General features: G+C 50.7%; 1 long non-coding RNA gene across 1 annotated transcript in view; it reads left to right on the top strand.

Moving 5' to 3' along the window:
• The window catches only part of LOC132694538 (uncharacterized), a 165660-nt gene extending 139483 nt beyond the window's left edge, over positions 1–26177 (top strand). Inside the window, exons 3-4 of the long non-coding RNA XR_009617351.3 lie at positions 22970–23042; positions 23808–26177. This is a non-coding gene — a long non-coding RNA (uncharacterized LOC132694538). The remainder of the gene's footprint in view (positions 1–22969; positions 23043–23807) is intronic.
• The last annotated feature ends 1433 nt before the right edge of the window (positions 26178–27610 follow it).

Below are 27610 nucleotides of genomic sequence, written 5' to 3'. Positions count from 1 at the left end.
CCTGGGCATTCTGACTCAGTTTCCGGGGTGGGTCCTGAGCATATGTATTTTTAATAAGCTCCCAAGGTGATGATGATACAAACACACACACACACACACACACACACACACATACACACACACACACACACACACACACACACACACACACTCAAGATACTTGACCAGATACTATATTCAGCAACTCTCACCTCTGCCACTGGGCCTGGGGGTATTTATAGCCAAAGGCAATGACATTTCATATCATTGCATCTCCACCTGCCCCATCCAGAGGGTCTTGAAGGCTCCAGGTGACTGGAGGTGGAGGGCAGGGCTGCAGCGGGGGCCTGTGATGGTCATTTCCCAATAAAGAGCTGATACTGGCCTCAAAGAGGGACAGGAAGTGTTGGTGCCAGACATGACTCCATACCCAGCCCCAGACTTCCTACAGACCCGAGGGTCATGAGCGGGTGGTGTGGGAGCTTGGGGGGAGGACGTGGGGAGCCCTCAGAGGAGCAAAGCTGAAGGAAGAGAAGGCTGAGGCTGAGGAGGTGCTGCAGGAGAAGGAGTTGGACCTGGGTACCTGGGTCCAGACCTCCATCCCTCTGAGGGAGCTGTGCTGTTTGCTTGCAGTGCCTTCCACACTTCCTGTCCGGTCAGCCTTGTCCTGCTTCCAGGACAGCTCCTGCCTGCCTGGTCCACGAAGTCCTACCAGGCCCCAGAGACTGCAGGACCCTCTTCCTTTGTTAGGCTCTCAGACTGTGTTCTTTGTCTTTGGGATTGACACACCCAGGTCTTATATTTTACCCTTCGTGAGATGTTTTTTTTGGAGGGATTTTTTTTTTTTTTTTTTTTTTTTTTTTTTTTTTTTTTTTTTGCTCTCACAGCTACCTTCCTTTTCCTCTTTTCCCCCACAACTGATTTGTTTTTCTCTGGCCCTCAGCCATCAATGCCCCCAGCGTTGGGAGAGCATGGAAGAGCATTTATTAAAATGTGTGGACTTGATTTGAGGGTGGGCTGAGCACCCAGTGGAAGTCAGAGCCCTTGGGTTCCAGCCCTAGTCTGCCCCTTTCCCAGCCTCTGGGGTCCCACTCCAACAGGACAGACATGAGAATACATTCTTCCCATGTGTCCTCTCCTTTCACCAAGCCCTGGGCATTCTGTGTCCCTTGTTCTAACATGACAGCCTGAGCCTGCCAGCAACAGAAGGATGAATCCCCCTACCTGGGGCCCAGCACAGTTCAGACTGCAGGCAGAGAAGGGGAAACTGAGGCAGCTTCAGAGATGCTAACAATCCTGTTCTCTCTCATTGGTGTTCTGCAAGGGAGTCACTTCAGGACATAGGCCTTATGAAAAAGGACTAAGATTCGCAAATCAGGTTGAGGGAGTGACTTGAGCTAATCAGTGGAATCTTCTTGAAGGAGAAAGTGAGAAAGACCTTGGGAGTAAGGCCCAAGGATAGAAATGACTTGCTTTGAAGACAGAGAGGCCCTGAGATGAAAGAAGGGGGTGGCCTGTGGCAGAGTGACTGGAGGGAGGGGTTTGAAAGGTGGTTTGTCCATGTGGTGACCCTACCCAGGGTCAGGCAGGGGGCAAGGGCGCCAGAGAGTGCAGGGAGGATGCAGTGGGAGCTTTAAGATTGGCTGCCTGGCTGAGGTCCAGGGCAAGGGGGTGGCGCTGCAGGATTAAAGGCGGCTCACACACCAAAGGGGCTTTTCAAACTCCTCAATATCTCAGCTGCCCCTTTAGTGGCCCCACAGGCACCTGAGGCCAGGTCAGAGCGGCTGCCCCCAGGTGAGGAGGTGTGGGCATGAGTTCCATTTCCCCACCAGGAAGCCCACTTGGGGGTCTAACGGATCTTTTACTTTCTAGGCCCTCAGCTCCATAGCCCCTAGTGTCTTTGCTTCCCCAAGAGCTGTAGCGGAGTGTGTGTGTGTGTGTGTGTGTGGGTGTGTGTGAGCACTTAGGAAAGAATGGTGTCAACTGTAAGGAGGGGAGATTTCCCGTCCCTTCCCCCTGGGAATAGAATGTACTGGTAGCAACTTCTCCATTCTAAGCAGAGCACAAGGGACACCTGGGTGGCTCAGTCAGTTCAGCATCCGAATCTTGATTTTGGCTCAGGTCATGATCCTAGGGTCGTGGGATTGAGCCCCATGTTGGGCTCCATGCTGAGCATGGAACCTGCCTAAGATTTTCTCTTCCTCTCCCTCTGTCCCTTTCCCCTGCTTGCACGCTCTCTCTCTAACCAGCACCCCCCACCCCTGCACTGGAGGAAGCTGTGCATGGAGGTATTAAGTAAGACATGGAAGCATACATCCACACAGAGGTCGTGCAAAGCCTCATGCACAGATGCCAGGCGGCCTTATCCGGAGTAACCCCAAACTGGAGACAACCCAAACACTCATCAACAGGTGCATGGATAAACAAATTCCAGCACATCCATCCGATGGAACATTAGTCAGCAACAAAAAGGAATGAACTACTGGGTACATGCTGGGAACCACTTGGATGAACTTCAAGATAATTGTGCTGAGTGAAAGGATCCAGGCCAAAAAAGAGTACATGGTGTATGGTTCTGTTTATAGAAAACTCTAGAAAATGCAAACTAATCTATACTGACAGAAAGCAGAGTACGGGCTGCCTGGAGACAGGAGTGGCTGGTAGAAAAGGAGGAGGGATTACAGAGGAAGGGGGAAGCCTTTGGAGATGATAGAAATGTTCATTATTTGCTTGTGGTGATGGCTTCCCACGGGTGTATGTGTATGTCCAAAAAGATCCAACTGTGCGCTTTAAACAGATCTGTTTATTATAGATCACTGATTCCTCAATAAAACTGTTTGAAAATATGCTGGGGGTGGTGATCAAGATGATGGTGATAAAGCTGAAGCAAAAGTTGCTGACAGGTCAACCACAGTGTGAACAAGGCCACTGTGTTCAAGTGATTTAGGCCCTTGTCTGTCCCCAGAAGCCACGGGATGGGTGGGACAGGGCCTTCTTCACCTCTGTCCCCAGCACCCTGCGTAAGGCTCGAAATGCAGCAGGCACGAAATAGTCTATTTGTTTATCTCAGTGATGACAGTCCAGCATATGATAAATGCTACAGTATGAGAAACCCAGGGGATGTGGGAGCATGGAGGAGAGTCACCATCAGACAGCTCATGAAGGCTTCCTGAAAGAAGTCAGGTCTGAATTGGGACTGGATGGGCAAGTACGGGCTTGCCAGGCAAAGGGGGCTTGGGTGTGGTAGGAGTGCCCCAAGTATAGGAAACAGCTTGTGTCAAGGTCTGGAAGCTTCACAGAACAAAAGGCATTATGGACATTCCGTGTGGTGGGAGCCACAGTAGGGAAAGGGAGAAACGGGATGTCAGACGGATGAATGGATGGACGGATGGGTGGGTGGATGGATGAGTTTGTTGTGTCTATGGAGCCACAGGGAGCTCCTACGGTAGAGTGGGTTCTGAGATTGACCCTGGAACGCGACAGTCGTGTCCCAGTTTTCTTCAAATGTGAGAGAGGCCTCTGCCATCCCAGTTGTCCACCTGGTCCAGTACCAATATGCCCACCCTGATACCAGCCCATCAGAAGCAAGGACAAGAAGGTGCATGGGTTTGTAGAGATACTCCCAATCTCTGCCTGCTGTCCCCTCCCCTGAGGAGAGAGTCACAGACTCCCCCCTTCCATGAGGAGAGACTCTGTGACTCTAGCTGAGGAGCAGGTTTCCTCCCAGGCACTGCTAAATTCTGCTGAGTTCAGGTCTGGAGTGAAGGCGGTGGTGTAAATAAGGCTGGGCCGGTGGGGGTGGGGGCAACCCTTGCTGAGGGCTGTTAGCTGGAACGAGGGGGGCTGGCCCTGCAGGTCCCTGGGCCGGGGGGGGGGGGGAACAGGAATGAAGTGAGAAGGATGCAGATTGTGCTGGGCTCTTCCAGGCAGGCCAGCTGTGCTCCCCACACACAGGGTGGCCTTGGGCGGCACAGCCAGACCTGCCCTGCAGGACCAGGGTGAGCCAGAGAGGCAACCTCCCGCCCTGGCTCGAGCCCACCCTATGTGTGTGGCCGTAGCTTCCCCAGCACATGGCGTGCCTTGTGCCCCGGCTCAGCCTTTGTAGGGTGCAGCCACCCACCAAGGTAGGACCCTGTCACCCATCCTGAGGATCGATTTTCTCCGAACTGAGTGACCGGGGACTATGGAGACCACTTGCTCGTGGGTGGTGAGACCCCAGTGGAGTGGCTTTGTCCTGACACTATGTAGTACCATGCCCTTCCCCCTGGATCATGGCTCCCGTGCCGTTATTCGTTCTACACAACTCTCCTCCCTAACCCCTGACACCATCTAAAGCCCTTGTCTGCCCACCCTGCTTCCTGCTCCAGTGGAGTGGCACAGCCCCTTGTCTCCTCCCAGCTCAAGCCCAAGCAATGGCCTCCAGCCCTGCCTTGCGTGATTGAGACCCTGGCCCAGCTGGAGTATCTGTTCACAACCTTTGTTGATTTTCCCAACTGTCCTCTGCTGTGCCCGTTGGGGTTGGAGCATTATAAAGGGATACTGCCCCTCTCGTTCTCCAGGGCTGACTGTTCTGATTAACCATTGGGCTCCAGGGCAAGCTGTCCCAGAGATGCTGCAGCTGCAGGGATAGCTCTCAGCTCTCCCTGGTCTCCCTCCAGCTTTACCTAATGCCAGGCAAGGGCAGGAGCTGGTGCCCATCCTCCCTCCCGAGGCCTATCCTCAGCTTACTCTTGCTCCCCTGTCTCCCTGGAGGCCCCTACTCTCCCATGGCCTTGGTCACTTCTCCAGTCCTGGGGAGGGGCCGTGTAATTCCTTTTGCATGGTGGCTCCACCAATGTCCACAAAATAGTAGATTCCAAGGCTCCCTTTCATTCATGAATCACAGCTCTATAGGGGCCTTGTTTCCACCATGTTCTTAAAGAAGAAAAGGAGAGAAGGAAGGGGGAATGTCATGGTTACCACCACATCCTCTATTCCAGGGACTTTGAAACCTTTGGGGAAAGCACAGCATGAATCCAGGTCAGCAGCAGCAGGGGCGGCCAGGGAACACCTCTGCTGGCTGTTGGCAGAAATCACATGGTTTCAGCAGAAATCAATCCCTCCCTCCCTCCCGCTTCTTCTCTCTTGCCCTCTGGAGATGTCAGTGTCGATCAAGGAGGCCTGGTGGTTTTTGCTGCCCCTTCCCAGATGCCTCCAGGATACAGATCGGGAAGAGAGCTTAGGAAAAGAATAAATATCTGTTTCAGATTCAAGTCAAAGCTATGTCTGAAAAGAGCAAGTGGGGTTCAGGACGCAATACAATAGAGAAGTAGCTGGCTCTGGAAAAGCGGGTGTACAGGTTGAGACATTAACAGGCCAAGTCCACGTGTCCACCTTATAGATGAGGAACTTGAGTTCGGCCGGCCCTGATCTGGGACTTCTGAAGGCAGGGCCCTAGCATCCCCAGGGGATATTCAGGTGGCACTTCAGTCCCTTCCCTGTGCTGTCACTATACACACACGGATGTGTGCATGCACACACACACACACACACACACACACACACACACATGCATACACATACACGCATGCACATACAGACACAGTTAATTCACAGGGTGCTGACCCGTCTACAGCTTTAAGATTGTACGAGTGATTTGAAGCACATAAATGATGCATCCCTTACATCCACACCCTAAGAGGTTCAGCGAAATCTCTGCCAAGTCACAGCAGGTGTGGGCAGAGCTGGCTGCACAGACCACCTCCTGACCTGGGGTTTTCCCTCTGAAGCAGAGCAGGTAGGCTTAAGCCCTTTGACTGGCTGTTGGGGAGACCAGGGAGGATGGATAAAATGAGAGGTTGGGGGAACATCAGAGTGGGTCTAAAAAAAGAGACTTGCCAAACCCATGGCCAGCTTCTGGGTCAGCTTTGGGAGCCCAGGCACAGAGGCTGAAGAGTGCAAGGCCCTGTCCCACTCTGCAGAGCACAGGCAGCTAGACGCACAGAGAGAAAGCTGGCAGCCAGAGAAAGGTCTTGGACCAATTTTTTTCCACTGGTGAATCAGAGGAGAGCGGTAATGGGGGCCAGGCTGGCCTGACCCTGGTCACCTCTGTGAGTCAGAGCTGAGGTCCCTGTGCTAATCTTAGCCCCTTGGGGAAGACTTGTTGGGACTTGCCACCATGTCCTGACCACCAAACTACTCTTGGAGCTGACATCACCCTGGAAAGGCCTGGCCCATCAAAGCAGGACCAGAGTGTGGAGCCAGGGTGGAGAGGGGCTGGTCTGGCATTAGGCCTGCTCCCCACTCACCTGTGACCTTGAGCAAGCCACAGCCAGCAGTCCAGCAAGATGAGCTCCCAGGTCCGCCCAGCTCAGAGAGTCTGCCAGACCAGGGCTGAGCTGAGGCCAGTCAGGAAGGGACCATGGCCAGGCCAGCAGGGGGCCTTCGGGCCAGGCCCAGCCCCGCCCCTGTCACAGCAATTGCTCACCAAGGACGTGACTCCTAAGGATGGACACCAAATGATGCCGCCTGGGTTCTGGGGCCAGGTGCACCCTAAATTTGTTGTGTGATTTTGGACAAAATTGCTTCCCAAATCCCTTTTCTACCCTGGGGACCGTACAGCTAGTGGTTTAAGGCATTGGATTTTGAAGTCAGACTAACTTGGGTTGCAATCTTTGTTGTAATGCTTAGTAGCTGGGGTAAGTCATTCAACCTTGCCAGGTCTCCATTCTCTTGCCTATAAAATGGGGCCAGTAACAGGACTTTCCTTGGGGGATTCTTGTGCGGGTTATGTGAGATACTGCTTGTGAGATGCTCAGCCCCAGTCTGTCACATAGAAAACATTCAGTAAACCCTCGCTACTGTCATTAGCAACTACTACTTCTGAGCTTCAGCTACATTCCTTTATAAAGAGAGAGGGCGCGGAGGATGATTTCTGAGCCTCCGTCTCTAATCAGCAACCATAGCTTGTACAATGAGTCTGTCAATGGGACTTGCGGGGAGTGAAAAGTGATGAGCTGTGGAGAGGTCCCCAGGGCTGCGGAGAAGGGGTTTTGAGATGCAACAGGGGGATTGCAGTTAAACATAAGGGGGGGCTGTGGGGAGCTGGCTGTGGGAGCTGAAGCCTAGCCGGGTTCTGAACCTCAGGGTCAGGGGTCCTGGGCGAGCCTCTGGTGTCTGGGAGGAAGCCTTCTCCTCGCACTCAAGCTGATACTCAATTTCCCACTGAATTCCATCAGGAGGATCTTTCTTTTTGTGCGGTTTCCCCTGGTGGTCTTTTCACCATGGTCTTAACCACAGTTGTGTCAAATGTGTGTTAAAAATGCTGCTATTAGAAAAGGTGTGTATGACTCTTCTGCTCCCTTTCTCTAGCATGCTGGGGTGTGTGTGTGTGTGAGAGAGAGAGAGACAGACAGACAGACAGACAGACACAGAGAGAGACTCAGAGAGAGACAGAAAGGAGAGAGGGAGAGAACAAGAGAGGTTGCATCTGTGATCTGAACTGACAGATATCCTTGCTGTCTACCAGGGAAGCTGGGGCAGCCATGTGGCTGTGACCTGATGCTAAGGGGAGGACATGGAAGTCCAGAAGGGCTGGACCTGCATCTCTAGTCTCCTACCCAGGCCAGAAAGGGCCTACTTTCCTACCCAACACCAGGACCTGCCCTCCAGCTGTCGTGGAGGACAAGAAAGAACAGAAGCTCTCTTTTCTCTGGGGGAATGATTGCAGGGAGCCTGGGTGTGGCCAGGGCCAGGGCAGGAGGAATGGAGGTGACCCCTCTTGGGAAGATGTGGCCATGTGGGTGCCCTAAAAGGAACACGGTGCCTGCGAGGGGCGAGGTGCTGAGTCTGGAGCATTTCATGTGTGTGGGAGTATCAGACTGACTTCTCCTAGTGAGGAGGATTCTAGAACATTTGGAGGGCCTGGGTGCCTGCAAATCTGGGGAGCAGGGAGCACGATGAAGACTTGACGAACATCCTTTGTCTTGTTGCTAAATGCTGGGGTCTACAGAGGCTGCTACGGAGGGAGTGGGGAGGGCCAGGGGCAATCCCTTGACATAGAGTGCTTTGACTCCAGGGTCAAGGGAACAGCTGTGAAAGCCACGGGCACATCTGGCTGGGGCTGGGCTGGAGGAGGGTGAGCCTGTGGCCGGCAGGGAGCCAGGGACGTGGTGGAGACAGATAGGGCCCCTGTTTACTGCTGGGCGAGGTGTTGCAACAGGAAGAGTGCTGGGGGAGGAGGAGGCAGCTCAGGCGGAAACAATTTATCTGGAGCACGAGGAACAGCTGGGGAGGGAGGCCAGCTCTGCTGCTTTCCAAGGCCAAGTGGGACGTGAGGAAGGGATGCCCAGTGCCAAAGCAGCCAGCGGTCCCTGTCTCGTGCCCCCCACCTTCCCTGCAGCCTTGGAATCCAGCCCTGCTGTCGTCGCCCAGAGCAGAGCCCGTTGTCAGCCATTCCCACCCCCAGTCCCCAGCTTGGGGCTGCCCTTCCCATTGGGACAGCCCACCAGACTGCAGGTTTTATCTGCTGTTGCATGTATACTGCACCCCGCCATATGCCAGGCATTGTGCGTTCCTTTCATCTGATGACTATGTGAGATGGGTGTGTTCTCCACTTTCCAGAGGGGAAAACGGAGAAGTCATAAGCAATTTGTCCAGGGCCGCACGAAAAGTCAGGGCTGTGGAAGGAACTTGAGCCTGCGTCTGTCTTATTTCCGGAATTACTCAGATGCCCCTGGGCACGTGAAGGGGGACACTGTGGGCCTGCCCTTGGCCCTGTGGGATGGCCTCTCTTCCTTAGCCTGGCCCCAGGACCCCTCACCTCCACCCAGCTCACAGCCCACTCCCAAGAGGCTGGCAGTCCCCACAGGCACCCCTCTCCCTCCCAGGTCTGATCAGGGAACCCTTCCTGTCATCTGCCTCTCCTAAGTCTCTGTGCCCACGGCCGGACACACGGAAACAGCTGCAGCTTCTGAGTGAAGATTTCTGGAGTTCAGGACTTCTCCTGGACCACTCCCTCACCTCTTGAAGTGGGTTTCCAGAATGACTTGGACAGCTGTGGTAGCCACAGACACCAACTTCTCTCCCGAAGGAGACCTGGAGAGATGGGGGGGCAGGGGCAGCAGAGCAAAGTGAATACCACTTAGAAAGACCTCTTGAGTTAGACCCATTTGTGAGATGGAGAAGAAGAGGCTTGAGGAACCCTTTCAAAGCAGGGCATCTCCACTTTTAAAACCCACCAGTTGAAAAACTGGAAAGGAGGCTCCAGCCCCATGTGCAGCTGATTCTCAGGGAATATCATTTCCCATCCAGAAGGACGTCACACATCCCATCTCACTTTGTGCCCTGAATGAGACTGGGACCTTCTTCAGGTCAGGGTCTTTGCCCTCCTACTTGTTTGCGTCTCATTCACAGCAGAAGGAGTGAAATGAACAAGAAGTGTGTGTGTGTCCCATAATGAGCCACACAGTGTCACATTCAGTCCTTGTGACAATCCTATAAAGCAAGTGTAACCACTCCCACTTTTCAGATGAAGAAACTGAGGCTCAGGGAGGAAGGGACTGGCCCAAGTTCATATAACCAGTCAGTAGCTTTAATTCAAATGGATGGGTATTGGGTACATACTGTGTATTGGGAATAATAAGTTATGTTGCTGTAACAAATAGCCCCCACATTTTAATACAACAAAGGCTTGTTTTTCTCTCAAAGTCTGCAGTTAAGACTCTTCAGGGCAATCATCTTCCACTCTTGTTTCAGGCCCCTTTATTCTGGGACTCTGTCATCTCTTCAGAGGGCAGGTAATGGAACAGTTGACGAATGCATTGGTCAGAACTAGCCCCATGGTCCTCCTCCCCTCCCACCCAAGGTAGGAGGGGCCCGTTGCAGGCAGGTGGAATGTTGGCTGGCACCACTGTCTTTCCACGGCCATTCATGATGCTAGCCTGGGTCCATAGTCCCCTGCAGGGTCCCTGGACCCTACACAGGCTGAGCTCCCTCAGCTGGTGTGAGCTTAGGCCTCAGACTCAGGTGAGTGGGAAGAAGTTGGTGATATTATTCAAACACATCCAGGTCCGTTCGTACTTCCTCAGGGGCTACTATTCTAGGTAACGTTCTGTGGCCCCACCCACTGGGATCGCTTCAAAAGCTTTTCCCCTTCACTGTGTCCTCCAGTCCCTTCCCTGCAATGGCGTGGGCAGCAGGCTCCCCATATCATGGCACGTACAATACAGAGAGAGACCTGAGGGGAATGACAAATCCAGCCCCTTGCCTCAGCTTAGCCTGTCCCCTGACAGACTCACCGTCAGGCTCCTGGTTCAGTCTGCTTTCTCTCTCGGCTCAGCACCATTGGCATTTCTCTGATCTCCAGATCCCTGGAGAGGCACAGTTCTTTGCTTCCTGGCTCCGGGTCTCCCCACGTGTCTAGGGCTGAACTGGGCCCCCAAGCACCTTGTCCGCATTCAGAGGCTTCCCTTTCCCTGCCTCCAGAATTCTACTAAACCAGGCTCTGCTCTCCCCTGAGGGCACTGGCACAAGAGAGGCTGTTTCTACTCATCCATTCAGGGAAGATGGGGGAGAGACCCCACAGGAGTGCTGGGCGCCTCAAAGACCTTTTCTGTACGCTCCATACAGGAACAAAACCAAACCATGTGGTTTCAAAGAGCCTCCAGTTGCCTGCGATTCAAGTCCCTCTAGGGTATTTGGAAATTTAATGAAGAATTATGTGAAGTGCCTAGCACAGCATTCAAAGAAATAGTTAAAAAACATACATAGCAACATTACCTTTAAAATCTCTGATGTGGGATGCTCTCTGCATACATGAATGCTTGCCGTCTTTCCCTGAGCGCTGTGCCCCACAGCAGACCTGGCTGGGGCATCCCCCACAGCCGTTCTTCCCTCACTGCCCTTTTCTTCTGTCAGAGCCCGCCTCCCTCATAGGGGCTGTAAAGGCCACATGGTTGTTCCTCAGCCTCCCTTGCTGCTGCAAGGACCTGTGACTTCATTTTGATCAGTGGACCTGAGGGCTTGGGGGACCGTTTTCCTCTCTACTAAACTAGATTCATGAATGGAAACTCTGCTCTTCTCTGGCTAGAAGTTAGCATCTAGAGGCAGTGCCTAGACCTCCAGCTGCCACTTTGTGACCACGAGAAGCCAGACCAGTGTGCTGAGGTTGGCTGACCGAAAGTACAGATGAATCTCACATTGCTGATGACGTGCTTGAACCAATGAAGTAACCCTGGGACCACCGAACTTCTTGCCACTTTCAGTTAGGTGTTCTGTTACCTTTGGCTGAAGTCATTCTAACTGACACACATCTCATAATCAACAAATCCATAAACAAACTCATCAATTCCTTCCCAAATTCCTCTTCCTTCAAAGTTCCCCACTTCAACCAATGAGTTTCCTTTGCCAGAAATACTAGTAATCGCTGCTTCTTTCTCCCCCATTTCTCTCATCCAGGCTGTCACCAAACACCTTGACTCTTTTTCTGAAGTCTCTTAGGTTGCTTGCCCCTGCCAGGATGATGATGACCATCTCCTTCTGGCTCCCCCGACTCTGATTTCTTCCCTCCAGTCCATTCTGTGCAGTGTGCTGAGTGCCTCTCTTCCCCAGTCATGTCACGCCAGTCACACCTCCATGCTCTTGCACTCGCTGTCCCCTCTGCTGGATGCTCTCCTCACTTCCTTCTCACAGAACCCCTGTGAAGCCTAGACCTGCACAAGGTGTTATTTTCTCCGTGAACCTTTTATTAACTTGCCCAATGAGAGTTAGTTGAACTTGCTTTTGTATTCTACCCAGAGCTCTGGTTTTAGTAGTCAGCAGATTGTAATGAACCTCATTGCCTATATATCTCCCCTACAAAACTGCAGGCAGCTCAAGGTGAGAGATGGTATCCTAGTTACCTATGAACTTTCAGGACCCAACCGTGGAAGGCAGCAGTGGCTTAGAGATTCTTAACCCAGTGAATGAACAACTATGTAGAATAAATGGACTTCCTCTTGAATGTGGGCACCTGTCCTGGCTATCTATTGCTAATGTAACAAAATTTAGTGGCTTAAAACAAAAATAGCATTTATTTTGCTTACAAATCTGAAATTTGGACAAGACAAGACTCAGGGGAAAGAGCTCATCTTTTCTCCAAGTGGCATTGGTTGGGTTGGGCCAAAAGCTGGAAGCTAGAATCATCCCAAGGTCCATTTGTTCATATTATCTGAGGTTTGGTGCTGGCTGTTGGCTAAGACTTTAGCTGAGGTTGTCAGCTAGGAACTTGTACATGGTCTCTGATCTGCTGGGCTTCCCCACAACATGGCAGCTAGGTTCTAAGAGTGAGCATTTTAAGAGAGCCAGGCAGGAGTGGTGTCGACTCCTGTGGCTCTGCCTTAACAGTCACATGGCATCACTATCACCACATTCTATCCAGCAAGACAGGCACAAAGTCCTGCCCAGGTTCAAGGGTGGGGGAATGGGCTCTGCTTCCTGTTGGGGAAGTGACAAGCTTCTGGAAGAGCATGTGGGACCAGAAATATTGTTGTGACCATTTTTAGAAAATGCAATTTGCTTCAGGACCCCTTTAAGTATTTTAATCAACTCTTGTCTACCATTCTCTCCAAACAGTCTTTAGTCTTCCTTGTGAGACCTTATGTGGAGAACTCCTTGGTCCTCTCCTTGTGATGTGCTTCTCTGAATGTGGTGTAGACATGTGGTTTAATGGGCAGATTATGCACTGTTAGGAAAACTGGGTTTGTAACCCACCTCTGCCATAGTCCGATTCTGCGACTTGGGATAAGTCATTTGAATTCCATAGGCTTCACTTCTTTCCTCAGTAAACAAGGAGCTGATGATACCTGCCCCATCAACTTTATAGGTCCCTCATAGTGGGAAACCATAATGGTTGCTTTGCCATCTGAGTCCCCAAGTGGGAGAAGCAGGGGTTAGTAGCCCCAGCCACGTGACTTGGGGATTATTTGATAGTGGGCACAGTGGAGGCCATCCCGATTGATATCACTGAACACTGGAACATTGCTGGTCCTGATCATGTTTGACCAAAGCAAGAGCTGACATGGTAGGAAGATGGCTCCTCGCTGCAATTCCACTCTCCAAATTCCATGTCCAGTTGGCAAGATCTAATTTATATCCAGAATCATAGCTTTAGGGGAGTCTGGGAAGTGTAGTGTTTAGCTTTCCGGACTCTACGATACAGGAAGGCATTCTCAAAGGATTGACCCTGAGGCCAATTCAGCATACCCATCAGAGCAAACGCATCTTGGAATTACTTCAGCCCAAAGCCAGGCGAGAAGAATTTGCAGCCTGATATTTGGGATGGGATGGGGTGAAGGGAACGGAGGCACAAAATTACGTGAGATGGGCTTGGGATGGCAGATGGAGCTCGTATTAACTTTCTACCTCAGATGAAGACTACTATAGTGTATGGTGTGCGTGTGACTCCTTTAAAAGATCCTCAGCACAGCTGAGAGAATATCTTTTTGCTTTATAAGTAAGGTATTAAATAGTATGTGAAATACCGAACACCAACAGATAGCATGAGACTGTGAGGTCTGTATGTCCAGAGAGCCACATCTCATTCACCCATGTACCCTTTGCAACTAGCACCGTGTTGGACATTCAATAAATGCTTTATGAAGGAATGGATTTGTCAGTGTTCCACTGAGAAACTGACTTAGAGAACTTGACTCGATGTTCCCAGTGTGGTCTGATTAATCAGAGCCTGGTGGGAACGCCCCCTCCCCTGGTCTTAATATTATACTTCTCTTAACGTGGCCCAAGATTATATTAGTCTCCTTGGCAGCCACACCACACAGATGATTCACATTGAGCTTGAGGTCAACTATAGTCTCTGGGTCTGTTTCACATGAACAACTATTAAGTAAGGCAGGGCTTCCCCATCCTGTCCATATGCAGTTGATTTTTTTGAACTAAATGCTTTTTGTAACATTTCATCCTGCTGAGTTAGTGTCCATCCTCCTAGCTTCTCAAGATCTTTTCAAGTCTTAAGTCTTAACTCGATGTATTATTCATCCCTCTTAGAGTTGCTTCATCCATGATTGTGACGCAGAGGCAATCTGCATCTTCGTGCGTGTTCATGGCAAAAGTGCTGAATGAGGCAGGCCACCAGAGACCTCCCTATGTGTGGTTAGCAACTTTGTAATCAGTGTAACTAGGGAATTGTAACTTAACCATCTCGGATCGTATCTATAGTCTCACCATTTTGTCACAAAATATGACCAGAGACAGTTTCAGGCTGGAGCAGTGAAGCATACAGATTGCCCCCAGTCTCTGGTACCCGGGTCAAAAGGGAGAATGGGGTCAGCAGGGTACTATTCGCTTTCGCAAAGCGGCCCTGGCTCCCGGCACCTTTGCTTTCTCCTATAGGCTGTCAAAGACATTCCTTCATGTATCAAGAACCATGAAGATGCTTAGACCTGGTAACCCCACCACGGTGTTACCTGCTGTGATCTAAAAGTCCAGATGCAGGGAAATGGTAAAGTCGATGGTGGTACAAACTCTCCGTGGAACCAGATGGGTATTATTAAAACAATAATTATTTTTAAAAACGGGGCTGGGGGAACTTAGATGTAATGTGAACTCAAAAAAGCAAGCCACAAAATGATGTTTACCCCGTGAGGGTAAATATGTTAAATCATGTGCATGCCTAGGGGGCATCCAAATACTGTAGAAACTGGGTTAAGGAGACAGGACTAAGGGCAATTTATTCTATTTTCCAAACTTTCAGTAACCCTATAGAAAGCAGCTTCTGAGACAAAGATTGAGTGAAGGCATTTTACTGAGGAATGTGTCCAGGGAGCAGGAAGGAGGGACAGCGATGTGGGGAGGAAGGGAGAGAGCTGGCCTTTAGTACAGAGGGTCACTGGGTCCCACAGGACCTCGGGGCTGCTGGTCACTGAGGGAAACTGGGAGCCCTCATCAGCTCCAGCTTCATCGTCTGCGGTGCCAGCTCTCCTGCACTCCTGGTTTTGCATGTGAGGGCGCCTAGAAGGTTCCTGGGGAGCTCCTGCTGGAGAGTGGGCATGATGCCATGCAGTGGTACCCACGGTGAGTGTGTCCAGGGGCAGGGATCTACAGGGTGGATGGCACGGGCCAGGGATGGTGGGGGAGGGTGGGTTACAGAAACTGATGTGCCGCACGGGATGGGTCCAGCTCTGCTGATGGTTTGTAACTAGAGAAGCTGTTCTATCCCCTCTCTTGCTGGACATTGGCCTCACCATCTCTGGCATCCAAATTCTATCCTGATGGTCAGGAGAACACACAGTTCCCAGGGAGGCTTGCCTTCCCAGGAAGATGGGAGTGTTTCTAGGAGGCGAGGGTTCGGCCATCTCTCTCATCAAAGTCCCTTTTTAAGCTCTGACATATTCTGGAGTGGCCCCGACACACTTTGTATCATCTGACCTGAGGACACTTTTTTTTTGTGGGAGGGGGATTGTTTTCCCACCACCTTATTCCCTGTTTGTTGTTGATGATAGTTTTGTTTTTCTTCTTTGTTTTGAGTTTTTCATGGGGCCACGTTGATCGTTTGAGTGCCCTTCTCCAGACCACTATATTTCTTTATTTGGAAACTCTCTGCTTTCTCAAGGTCCACCCACCACAGCCACTCCCTTCCTGTGACATTGTGAATGCCGGGATGATAAAGTCCCCTCTTTCCTAGGTCCACATCCTTTCATGTACCACCGCACGTCTCTTGGTTGATCAGAATTCGGTGTATCCTGCCAGTTCTGCGTGTTGCTTTTTCAGAGATTAAATTATCAGCCAAGCAAGAATGCAGCAGGCATCCTGGCTTCAGCGGATGTCCTTGTAACTGGAGCCCCATCACTCCAGCCAAGACCTGGCTTCTGCCGATTTGGGGACCCTGATCTTGGATGTGGAGAAATACCCCTCTTCACTCTCCACAGAAGGTCGGGAATCCTCTCAGCCTCCAAGGAGGGGGTCTCAGAGAAGGGAGCTCATAAACATGGCTGGTTTCTTGGGAGCAAGTCTTGCAATCCGTTGGAAGCAGAGGGGAGGGAGACGCCAAGCTTCAAACCTCAGCTCCATCACCCACTGGCTGTGTGACTTTGGGCAAGTTGCTAAACTTCTCTGGGTATCGGTTTCCAAATACTGTAGATGCTGGAACTCTCTTGATCTTTCCAGAAAGTGTCAGAGGAAGGTTTTCCACACATAGCCATGATGACTATTGCCTGACAGTGAATGAAAGATGTCATTGCTTATAGTCTGATTTCAGAGAGGCTAAGTGTGGGAAAAAAAAATGCATCTTGGAACCGATGAAATAGGTTATCTATTTGTAGGGTGTTGTGAGAATTACATGATTTAAAAGATGTAAAGCAGGGAGAGCCATGGCTGGAACATAGCACAGTGTGTATGTGTGTGTTCGTGTGTGTTCGTGTGTGTTAGCTTTGGATAATGGAGGACGATGGCAAAGGATGGATGCTTCTGAAGAGTAGATAGGAAGATGGCTCATCTTCTACTGTCCCTCCCAGTAAACGGAGATTTTTGTTTTTCTGAGAATCATCTGTCCGATGAGACAGCGCCCCTGGCCCCCCTTTCTTCCAGGTGTATGATGTGCTTTGTGACTAATTCTCACCAACGGTATATGGGAATCATCACTTTCCAGCTAAGGGGTTTCAAAAGGAAACATGTCTTCCCCATACCTGCCTGTCCCCTGGACAGTTGGAAAGGTCTGGGGGGCATGTGGGATGATGGAACCACAAATGGAAGAAGCTGGGGTCCCTGAATCCCCACCTGGAGGAAAGTCACGGGCTAACCCACATTGGACTGCAGCAAGCCACAGTTGAGTGTAGACACTGATGTTTAGGGGTTAACTTAACCCTAGCATTACCCTGGCTAAACCCATAGTCAGTGGCATCTGTGGAGGGAACTTGGAAAAATGGGAGAATGCTTCAGAGAAATTCAAGGGACTACAAAATCAGGGTCTCACTCACCGTGTTCTAGTGCCTCCGAAAACAGTTGACAGCATCCAGCCTCCCCTGGCCTCCCCCACACAGTGCTGACTTTATACTGAAGTTTTCATCAACAGACCATTCATTCAACATGCAGTGTGTCTCTCCCACATGTTAGCACAGAGTCCCTGCGTGACGGGGCTCTGCTGGGTGTGGTCTCGGCACGGCCCCCCATCCTGTGGTCAGGCCCACTCCTGCAGCCCATTCATCATCCTGACATCCAGAAGAGACCCCATCAATCACAACACCTCATTTGCTAATGTGACTTCCTTCAGCGGCGCTCCGCCAGGGAGGGAGCCCCAAACGTCCCGCGGTGGGTGGGTAAAGTCGGGGACAGCAGTCTGGACCCTACAGACCCACAGCAGGGCTTCCAGACCCCCAGTTCCAGGCCCCAGGGATCGGACCCGGGGGCTTCTGTCTGTGCTGGGGTCACCATGGCTGAGCTGCAAGATTTCCTCCAGGAAGCTGTGTGTGTGTGTGTGGGGGGGGGGGGGTTGGGGGGAACGGGCAGGGACCACTCCAGCTCCGCCTGGAAGGCTGCAAAATCCAGCGCCACTACCTGAAGTGAGCTCTGAGTTTTATTTCTTTTTTGTTTGAAAAAATAAATAAAAAAAAAAAAATCCAAACCCAAATGGTTTGTCTGCATTTTCGTTCAGTATGTTAGTATCAAGATGAAATAGTCTGGGGCTGCTCCCCAGTTCACCTCTCAGATCATAAAACCTCTGTAGTGACTGAAAGCAGGAGTCCATCAAGTGGCTTTCTGTTCTCCTCCTCTGTGCCCCCAGGGCTAGTTACAAGGAATCCAAGTTACAAAGTGCAGGCGCCCCTGCGGCCGCCTGGGGCCCCAGGTGGCCTCAGAAGTCACCCTGCCTGGGATGAGTTTCTCATAACCCAGGGCCACAATTGGGTGTGACAGGTTGACCCGGGTTTTCAGAAGTACCTATCCCAGACTCCTGGGCAGGGATCTCTTCCCTCCCACCCTTCGCCCTTGCCTGGTCCAGTGAGTGGGCTCTGGCTTAACGGGCAGGGCAGCTAGAGGAAGAACCATCTAGAAGAAAGTGGCCCAGCCTACAGGTGAGACAAGCCTCCTGCGTAAGAGCTCGGTCCCCCTCACCCCTTCCAGGACTGCTTTACTGTAAACCTTTCACAGGAAAGTAAACCCTATAAAGTGAAGTATTTGTGACCCATGAGCTCTGCTCATCAAACATTGCAACCTGGGAAAAATGAAGCTGCTCCAAAATAGAAAAGAGCAAAATTGGAAACAATAAAATTTTAATGAATACATTCAAACGTCATTAATTGTTCCATTTGATACTCATGAAAATTTTCCTCCATTTGAAAACAATTTGTACCTTTTATTTTCTCGCCCTGTACGGATTCCTGCGTGTATGTGATGATGGCTGGGAAGTTGGAGCCAATTGTAAACTAAATGAGTAAACTTCAGCCAAATAATTTCAAAAGCAAAATTATAAAAATTCTTTCCAAGTATTTTATAGCAAAATAATTCCATTTAATGTGGGATGTGGGTGCATTTTAATTCTTTTATATACTCTGGGGTAGAACCTACAAAAATAAGACTGTCTAGGACCCAAGGAGTCCTGCCTCCCTCCTCCGCCCCTCCTTTCCTTTCCCTCCCTCACCTCCTTTTCTCTCTTCTCCAACGCCTCCTTCTCTGTGGTTTCCAGGAAGCATCAACAGAATCTCCTGCTAAAAATATTAATTTTTATAAAGGCACTGACTCTTAGCATTCTGAGGCTTCTCCTTGGGAGTGGTAAATGTTACACAAAAGGATTGTTATTTTTGCTTCTCTCTGGTCCCTTAGCTATTCCTAAGGACAAAATACTCTGCTGAAAGGGACACTTCCTTACAGCAAAGGAACTGAAAACACCCTGCCCCCAGCTCCTCCGTGCACGACTGGCCCCCTCACTCTGGCTGGCTGGGCGATGGGTTGCCATTGTGGTGCATGGATTCTGTGATAAGCCTAGAGGTTCAGCCGGCAGCAAATAAATGCTGCAGTCTGTGCCTTAGCTAAAAGGTCCTTTTCCTTTTTCCTTTTTTTTTTAGATTTGGCATATTTTTATTTGACTATATATTGAGTTATCCATATACATATCTGTCTGATTTCACCCTGTGTCTAGAATTCCTTAGGTATAAGTTCCTCTATTGCTTTTTCAACGAGACAAGTGGGCCACCCAGCAGCCTGGCCCCTTCTTGCCAAAATGCACAGACCCTCGGGGCTCACAGGTAGCTTTCCCATCTCCTGGGAAAACCACCTTGAAGCACCTGAGTGACTCATGGAGTAGGGGGGTGGCCCACAGGCCCCTCAGCAGGGATGGCCATTTGCAGAAGGGAGCTCCTGGGTGAGGAGAAGGACTCCAAGGACACCCCCGGAAAGCCCTCCTGGCACCCTCTCAAGCAACACTGAGTTGTCTCGGCCTGGGGAAGCACGTTCCAGAATGTCCTCCGAGGTCCCCCACTAGAGGCTAGCCGCACTTAACTGCAGCTTCCCTCCTTCCACTTCCCTCACACCCTGCTCTCCAAATGGCAACTCCCAAGTGGCCCCTGCCCTGCGGCCTCAGCCCTGTCCCCTGTCCATGCACTGCCTGTGGCCCCGAGCATGCACCTGGCTAGCTCCCCTGTCTCCTTCAAGACTGAACTAAGGTACCCCCTCTCCCAGGAAGCTTTCCCCAACTACTCTCCCTTCCCAGATGCTCTGCTCTGTTCACTGTGTCAGATAAATAGATAGAGAGATAGATAATAGATAGATAATAGATGAATAGATCAATAGATAGATAATAGATGATAGATGATAGATAGATAGATACATAGATACATAGATAGATGATAGGTTTAATTGTTGCTCCATCAGATTGAGGCACGAGGGAGCCTCACCCATCACTGTGCTGCCCCCACTGGGCACATGGTAATGCTGAATGAGTGGATGGATGGTTGGACAAGGGCAAGGCTTGGGGAAGCAGGAAGTTGAGACAGATATGCAAGCGGCAAGGATAAGCTGTGGTCTCCAAAGCTCCAGGGACAGCACGGGGTCACGTGAGGCCCAGAGATGAGGATGGAAAGCTAGATCATTTCCAGTTTTGCTCCGCCCCTCGTCTGCCATCTCTTGGGCGATGAGTGTGTTGTCATCTGGAAGGAAGGAAGATGCGGCCCCTGCCAGGGGAGCCTAAGTGCTGCCCTTCTCTCCTTCTCTCCCTCCCCAGCGGCAGGGGCGGGGCCCACCATGGCAGGCGACCACCAGCTTTCGGTGCCAGACCACCTGAGCTCCAGCCCCACCTCTGCTGCCTGCTCACTGTGGAATGTGACACACATTCTTTCACTTCGCTGGGCCTCCACCTCCGTGATGGCAACGCTTGCCTTGCTGAGTTGCTGTGCGGATTTAAATACAGGAATCCATAGGAAGTGCCCAGAATAGCGCCCAGCACGCAGGAAGGCATTAGCACTTGTGATGACAAGCCACACGCCCCACCTCTCCCTGCCTCCGGCACTAGCCTGAAGACAGAGTCAGGGGCAACCTGAGGTCACCTAGGGTCAGTCTGAATTCAGAGTCAAGATATAGCTGCACATGGGGACTCCTGAAACACCCTCAGCATGTTCTCATTAAGCCACCAAAGCGCCTCTGAATCCCAAGAAAGGAGCAGGTTCTGAGGGAAGCCTGCCTCAGGGTTGCCTCAGAGATGCAGGGAAAGGGTGGTCTTGTTCCTCACAGCCAGGCCTCCTCCATGCTGCTCCCCTACAGACAATCTTCTCGCCCAGCTCCGCACAGCCATCAACACTGAGCATTGTCAAGGCCAGGCCCTGGCACACAGCGTGTGGGAAACACTATACCTATTGTCACCCTCCCTGCCTGGGTTCAGACGCCAAAGACAACAGGGCACCACCCCAAGCCCAGTGCCCTGTGCCTGCCTGCCAGGATGAAAGCCTTCCCAGGGTGAATAGGAAGGAAGAAAGCCACCTTCTGTTCTGGAAATGTCGACTTGCCTCCCTGTCCCCTTGGCTCTGCTCTGTGCAGTGGTTTCCCCAGAGACCCAGCATCCCTATCCCGGGCCCCCATCTCCATGGTTGTAAACACGAGACTGGGGCCTAATCAGAAGCACAGCCTCCTCCAATGTTCTCCTTTCCACCCAGGCACAGCTGGGACTTTTGGGAGATGCAGAAAGGCCCATGGGAAACAAGGACACTGTCACACAATGAGGAGTGGCTTTTCTAAGGTTTGCTTTATAGAAATCGGGGGGGGGGGGCGGGGGGGAAGAGTACTTCCATCCATCCTTCAAACTTGGCTCGTACTTCAAAGCCCAGTTCACTCCCTTCCTCCCGGAAGCCTTCCCTGACTATCCCAGCCCACAATCCCTTCCCTTTCTCAGTTCTTTCTGCAGCTATTCTAAACCACCCCCATAAATAAGTGCGTTTGACCAGGCTGGTGGTCCGGCTGAGGCGGGTGTGGGGCCTGGGAGCAGATGCCCCTCTGCACAAATGTTGCTCTCTGATGGCTCCTGTGGCTGTGCCAGACCTCCCCACTGTCTCTTATCTCACCCACAGTATGCTCCAGGGAAGAACAAAAGGCAGCTGGCCTCCTAGACCAGCTGGGGTCACACACCTAGAACCACTTGTGAGCATCGGAACCCAGGGAGAGGGGAAGGGACTTAGGCCGGCCTGCAAGCCCATTCGAGTCTGCAGCTCATCTTTCCTCTGCTCGCCTGAACAAGGACCCTCTAGTTCTTGTGCTCTGGGGAGAAGGGGGCTTAGAGAAGGTCCCTGCTCTGTTCTCTGCCTCATGACAGCAAAACTCTAATTCATTCAGGATCAGTGAGAGCTAGCCCATCTCTTTTGAAGCCAGCCAAGCTCTTTCTTCATCCTTTATCTGCTGAACATCCAGACAAGGTTCTCTTTTATTTGACTCTTGTCCTCAGGTCCCATTCTCCAGAGGGGTGGTCCCTCCTCACCTCGCTGTCCCTGACCTATCCCCTTTTATTCACTCTCCCTTCCTAGACCCTCTTGTCTTTGGCCACCTTCCCCCTTGTCTGAGGCCAGCCCTGGTTGACTAGGGCTACCACTGGCACCTGAAGGCCTTTCCCTCCTCCCAGGGGCAAAGTGAAGGGTTGTCCATAAAGTGGGGAGGCAGCCACACCCCCTCCTTACTGGGCTTCTGGTAGTCTCACGGGGCATCCCCGTTTCCTCTGGAGACCTTGCAGGCAACCTTGAGCTTATGAGGAGCCCATGTCTACCTTCACCCTTTTCTCTCTTTGCTCCCCCTGTGACCCTCTCTGTTCTCTCCTCCTCATGTCACCTATGATGTCAGGAAATAAGTGTTTCATCAAACTGTCTGATGTATATGGTTCATGAGGTGAGAAGTGGGATACACTGGGACCCCCTCACAGGCTCTAAAACCTAAGTGGGCATGGCCATTACTCAAGGGCCTTGCCAAAGCAGATTCCCTGGCCCCCCGCCCAGTGATTCTATTTCATAGAGCCAGAATGGGGCCTGGGATTCTGAATTTTTAATGAGCACCCCAGGTCACGTGCCTCTTATCTCTGAGCCTTGCGAGGGAACAGAGCGGGATGAGGTTGGTACCCCCAGGAAGTTCACCTGCTGCCTTGGTGCCATGTGGAGCAATGGGTTTAATGCACTCTCAGAAGTAGGCAGGATCAGGGCAGCATTTGAAGCTGGCTTCTTTGAGGAGGCAGGACTTGGGCTGGATCTGAGGGCCTGGTGGAATTTGAATCCGTAGAGAGGAGGAAAGACACATCCAGGCACTGACTGGAGGAATAATGGCTCCGAGGGAAGGAAGTACAAGAGTGGGATGCCGTGGTGGGCTAATGAAGGGACCATTTACATGCTTTGCCTGGATAACCTCTTGGAGGGATTGGCAAAAGGAGAGGAAATGGAGAAGGAGGATGTAGAGAAGAAGAAAGAATGGACTCCCAGAAAGGTTGGAACTAAAGGTTTTGAATATCTAGGTAAGCCCTGAATTCCAAGTTCTGATGTCATTTCTCTCCTTTAGTCCCTAGTCAGGGCAAGAGTGCAGGTGAAGCCAGACCTGGGATGGGGATCAGTGCTGTGTGTGGACCTGGGCCCGGGTAAGTGTTCCACAACCCCAGACCACCCTTACCAAAACACTCCCCCCACCCTCCCGCCAAGCATCAGCCTTTCCTAGCTAGGATGGCTGGCCCCTAACCACAAAAGCATCTTGCAGACTTGCTGTGATGATCTGAGGCCACCTGCTGCCCATTTCCCTGCCCTGGCACCTGGCTTAGGGGCTGGCCTTGGCCTCCTCATGAATGATCCCCACTGGCCCCCCAGCCCTTTTCATGCTCACTGTGCTTATGCATGTTGGCCATGCTCAAGAATCTCCTCTCCTGTGCAAGCTCAGCGTAAATTGAAAGCCAGTGTCAACAAGGAATAAAGAATGGAGGGAGAGACCATGAGGAATGTGCCCAAGACCCCCAGGAGAGGGAGCCCTGGCCTAGGAGACCCCACGCCTAGGCTCTGGTCCCAGCTCTGTTGGGTGTGGTCTTGGGCTGGCCATTTTCCTCTCTGGGCTTCAGATCTTTTTCCTATAACATGAAGGGGTTGAAAGAGCTTGTCCTGTTCCTGGATGCTATCTCCGGGGGGAAGCCCTACAAGGAGAACATTAAAGAGATATTAAACTAAGACCAGACATTGTGAGGTCGGCGGCACTGGGGGGAAATCTGCTTGGACTACGCACAGAAGGAGGGAGTTTTATCTCTGAGGTGGAGGCCACGGCCCAGGCAGCCATGAAGAGACACCGACAGTGTTTACCAAAACCTGATAGCAGGCACTGTGTAGCAAGTTTTGACTGATAATGTGTCATGTTTGGGCATGTAGGTGTTACCCTCATCTCAGCTGTGAGGAAACCATCTCAGAGTGCACGTGCCCAAGGTCAAACGGCTCCTGGGATGGAGCTGGGAGTCACCCTGCGCTGATCCAGGCGGAACGCAGACATCCGGAGGCCATTGGGAAAACTGTTTTGTGTGGAAAGCCTTACTCTGCTGGCGGAGGAGGCTGCCTCAGAGTCCGCCCAGCCTGGCCGCTGGCTCCAGGAGCTCCGCTGGGAGCTGCCTCTGAGCCTAACTTGTGTCCACCCCCGCGCCCAGGGAGCCAGCCTCTTCACACTCCCGGCCATGGAGCAGGCCCTACGGATTTGGAAGGGGACGTGGAGCCCCCAAAACAGAGGTTCCATTAACCCCCCAGGCGAAACCAGTCAGTCTCTGGCTAAAGCACAGCTGGGGTGTTTCAGATTAAACCGGAGTCTTCTTTGTGAAAAGGAAACGACAGAAGAGAGAGGCCCGGGGATGCTAAACATGGTTCAGCTTCTCAACTGACCGCTGAGCCCTGGGAGAAGCACTGCTGGGGACAGGAATGATGCTTTGTGCCTTTTTCAGAAAGAGCTTTTAAATGAGTGAGGCATACAATAGAATTTCAAACATTAATTATCAATTGGTGGATGCTATGTAGGTGCCAGTAACTGTTTTAAATGCTTCAAGTGAATTAGCCTGGTGAGTCCTCACAATAGCTCTATGAGATAGATATTAGCCCACCTTACCAATGTAGAAACTGGGGCACAGAGAGGGAAGTGACTCGCCCAAGGTCACGCAGCTGGTAAGTGGCAGAGCAAGGGTTCAAGGAGAGCAGGCTACTCTTTTGACCAGGACCTCACAGGGCAGGTATGCGCCTGACGCTCCCAACCCCAGGCCTCGGCCCTCAGTGCCCCATCCTCTGTGGGTGTCTGCAAGGGAAGATAAGTGTGCATGGTCTCTTACTGCGGGGGAGGGACACCTGGGATCTGGCCCTCACCTCGAGGACTACCCTTGTTCCACAGGGGCCCTTGGCAGACTCTGCTTAAAATCAATGTAAAGTGTTTAGAATAATGTCTGGCACAAAATAAATGTTCAAGCCAGATATTATATGTTAATATGTAGAAAAGACAAGCTCAGTAACTGGCTCTAGAGAGGATTTGGCACTTTCCAAGGGCTTGGGTTAGATTGAATTTAATGATTTGTAAATATTTATTGTTGTATCTACAGTTTAAATGCACTCAGACTAGATTTTAGATTCCACATGTAACTGATTCCCACATCCAGATTTTTCAAATCTAAAAAGAGTAAGTATAACACACAATAAGTTTTCTCATTATTTCCTCACTTTGTGTCTCAGCCTTTCCATTTCCTGCATGCCTCAATAAATAATCTTAAATCAAAATAAACAAATAAATGAATGTCTAAGCAGGAGCTATTATATGAGTACTAAAGATATTGACCCTTTGGCTGCCATTCGTCAGACATGTAACAGGAATCAACGGCCCTCTAAGACTGGAGGATCCTGGTTGGTGGCAGGCTCTCAGTTTTGCCGAGCTTCTGGAATGATTGGGGTACTTCCGCTCATGAGATAAGGCAGGGCAAGAAGAGCTGAAGTGCTCTGCATGACAGAGGGAGAAATATTTGGAGTTAGAGAAATTCTGGGATGTAGGGAGAAAAGGGGAGAAGGGAGTGAGAGAAGAGGGGTGTGGAAAGGTGTGAGTGGATTCCAGAATATGGCCCCCAGACCTCCTGAGAAGTCTGGTGGGGTAATGTTTGGTTCGAATGTGGTTCCCCGGTCTGAATCTGCATCCCAGTTGACATGAAATCGCTGTCTCAGACCATGAAGCCACTTACCCCTTTGCTCCCCAAACTGGCAAACCCAAACCGTCAAGATGCCTAGGAACACCAGGAGTTGGTATCTGGATTGCACACGTCTTTTTAAACCCGGTTTGTTATTTGGCGGTGTGTTTTCTTTATGGTTGGAATGGACATTGTGGTGTGTCTTCTTTAGGACTGTAGGACTCCATCCTCCGTCGCAGGGAAATGCTGCAGCAGGGAGCCTCCAACGGTCGGCTGTCAGAGCTACCTTGCCCAACATTACAGGTATAACAGTAACTCATGCTCTGTAATAAATTGCCCCAAAACATGGGAGCTTAAAACAACAATTATTATCTTGAAGTTTCTGTGAATTAGGAATTTGAAAGCCACTTAGGGGGGTGGTTCTGGCTTAGGGTTTCTGATGGGGTTGCAGTCGAACTGTCGACCAGGACTTCAGTCATTGGACCCAGTCCCCTGACTGGGGCCGGGGGACTGGCTTTTAAAGGTGTCTCACTAGAATGGCTGGGGGTGGGAGGCCTTGGTTTCTCACCACGTGGGCCCCTCCATAGGCCTGCTTGAGTGTTCTCACAACACGGCAGCTTTCCTTCCTTCAAGAGGGAAGCCCTAAAAGAAGCCATGATGGCTTTTGTGACCTAGTCTTGCCATCATGACTGCCGTGCTCTCTTTGTTAGAAGCAACTAAGTCCAGGCTCCATTCAAAAGGAGGAGAAGTAGGCTCCATCTCTTGGAGGGATGGATATTAGACAATTCATGGACGTATTTTTAAGCCACTAAAATGCCCCACTCCTGGAGGAGCCCATATCCAAGGATGAAAAGGCCCCCACCTTGGGACAACTCTGAAGGACTCTCTCAGCTTCAGAGCTCCTTGTGGGGTCCACCCAACCTTCACTGAGATGCAACACAGCTCAGCTTTCCCCTGGCCGATCCTGCCTGAACATGTGACATTCCCAAGAACACTACTGATAAACCTCCTGCACTCTCCACCTCAGAGCTGTCTTCCCAGGGAACCAGCTTGTGAAAATAGTGTGTTCTGTTACTGTGCTAAAGGTTTCCTGAATGTTATGCCTATTTCTTTTTTTGTGGATTCTGCTCTTGCGAGTGTTTTTACAAAGGCCTTCTAATCCCGAGACGAGATATTACCTAGATCTTGTTCCAGGTTATCAGTGATTTCAAACTTTACTCTTAATGAAGTAGTATAATTGGGGTTTATTTTAAAATTTTTAAATGTTTTTATTTATTTTTGAGCGAGAAAGAGAGACAGAGGGTGAGCAGGGAAGGGACAGAGAGAGAGGGAGACACAGACTGTGAATCAGGCTCCAGGCTCTGAGCTGTCAGCACAGAGAGAGCCCAACACGGGGCTCAAACCCACAAACCACAAGATCATGACCTGAGCCGAAATCGAACGCTCAACCGGTTGAGCCACCCAAGCACCCCATAATTGAGATTTATTTTAATATACATTGTGAGATAGGGACTTTTCTCTGGTATTTCATCAATTGCCCTAACGAATTTAAAAAAAAAGAATCATTTTCCTACTGAGTTGAAATGAAACTGTTACATATATGCTGAATTCTGATATTTAACTGGGTTGGTTTCTGACCTTTCTATTCTGTTCTGAACGCTAGCCACACTCTTTTTTATTATTATATTTCTGAAGTATATTCTAACATCTGAGACTATAGGTTACTTTTCTTTTTTCTTCCTTTTTGATATAGTCATGAACTTATTCTTTAATGATACTTTTATGGTAAATTTGATCATTTTCCCACTTTCCAAAATCACGCTGAGATTTTGATTGGGATGTGCTAGGTGTTTTGATGTCAGTTCTTCTAAAACATCTTTACAATATTAAAACTTCCCATTAAAGAACATAATATGTCTATCTATCTATTAACATCCCATTTAAAGTTCTTCCTATATGTGTAGGGTATGGCTATATGTGTAGAGGACATATGTGGAGAAGTACGTGTATGTATACGTATGAATATGGGGT

This window comes from Panthera onca, chromosome A3, assembly GCF_046562875.1.
Source record: "Panthera onca isolate mPanOnc1 chromosome A3, mPanOnc1 haplotype 2, whole genome shotgun sequence".
NCBI classification, from domain to species: Eukaryota; Metazoa; Chordata; class Mammalia; order Carnivora; family Felidae; genus Panthera; species Panthera onca.
This window is presented reverse-complemented; position numbering and strand designations above follow the sequence as displayed.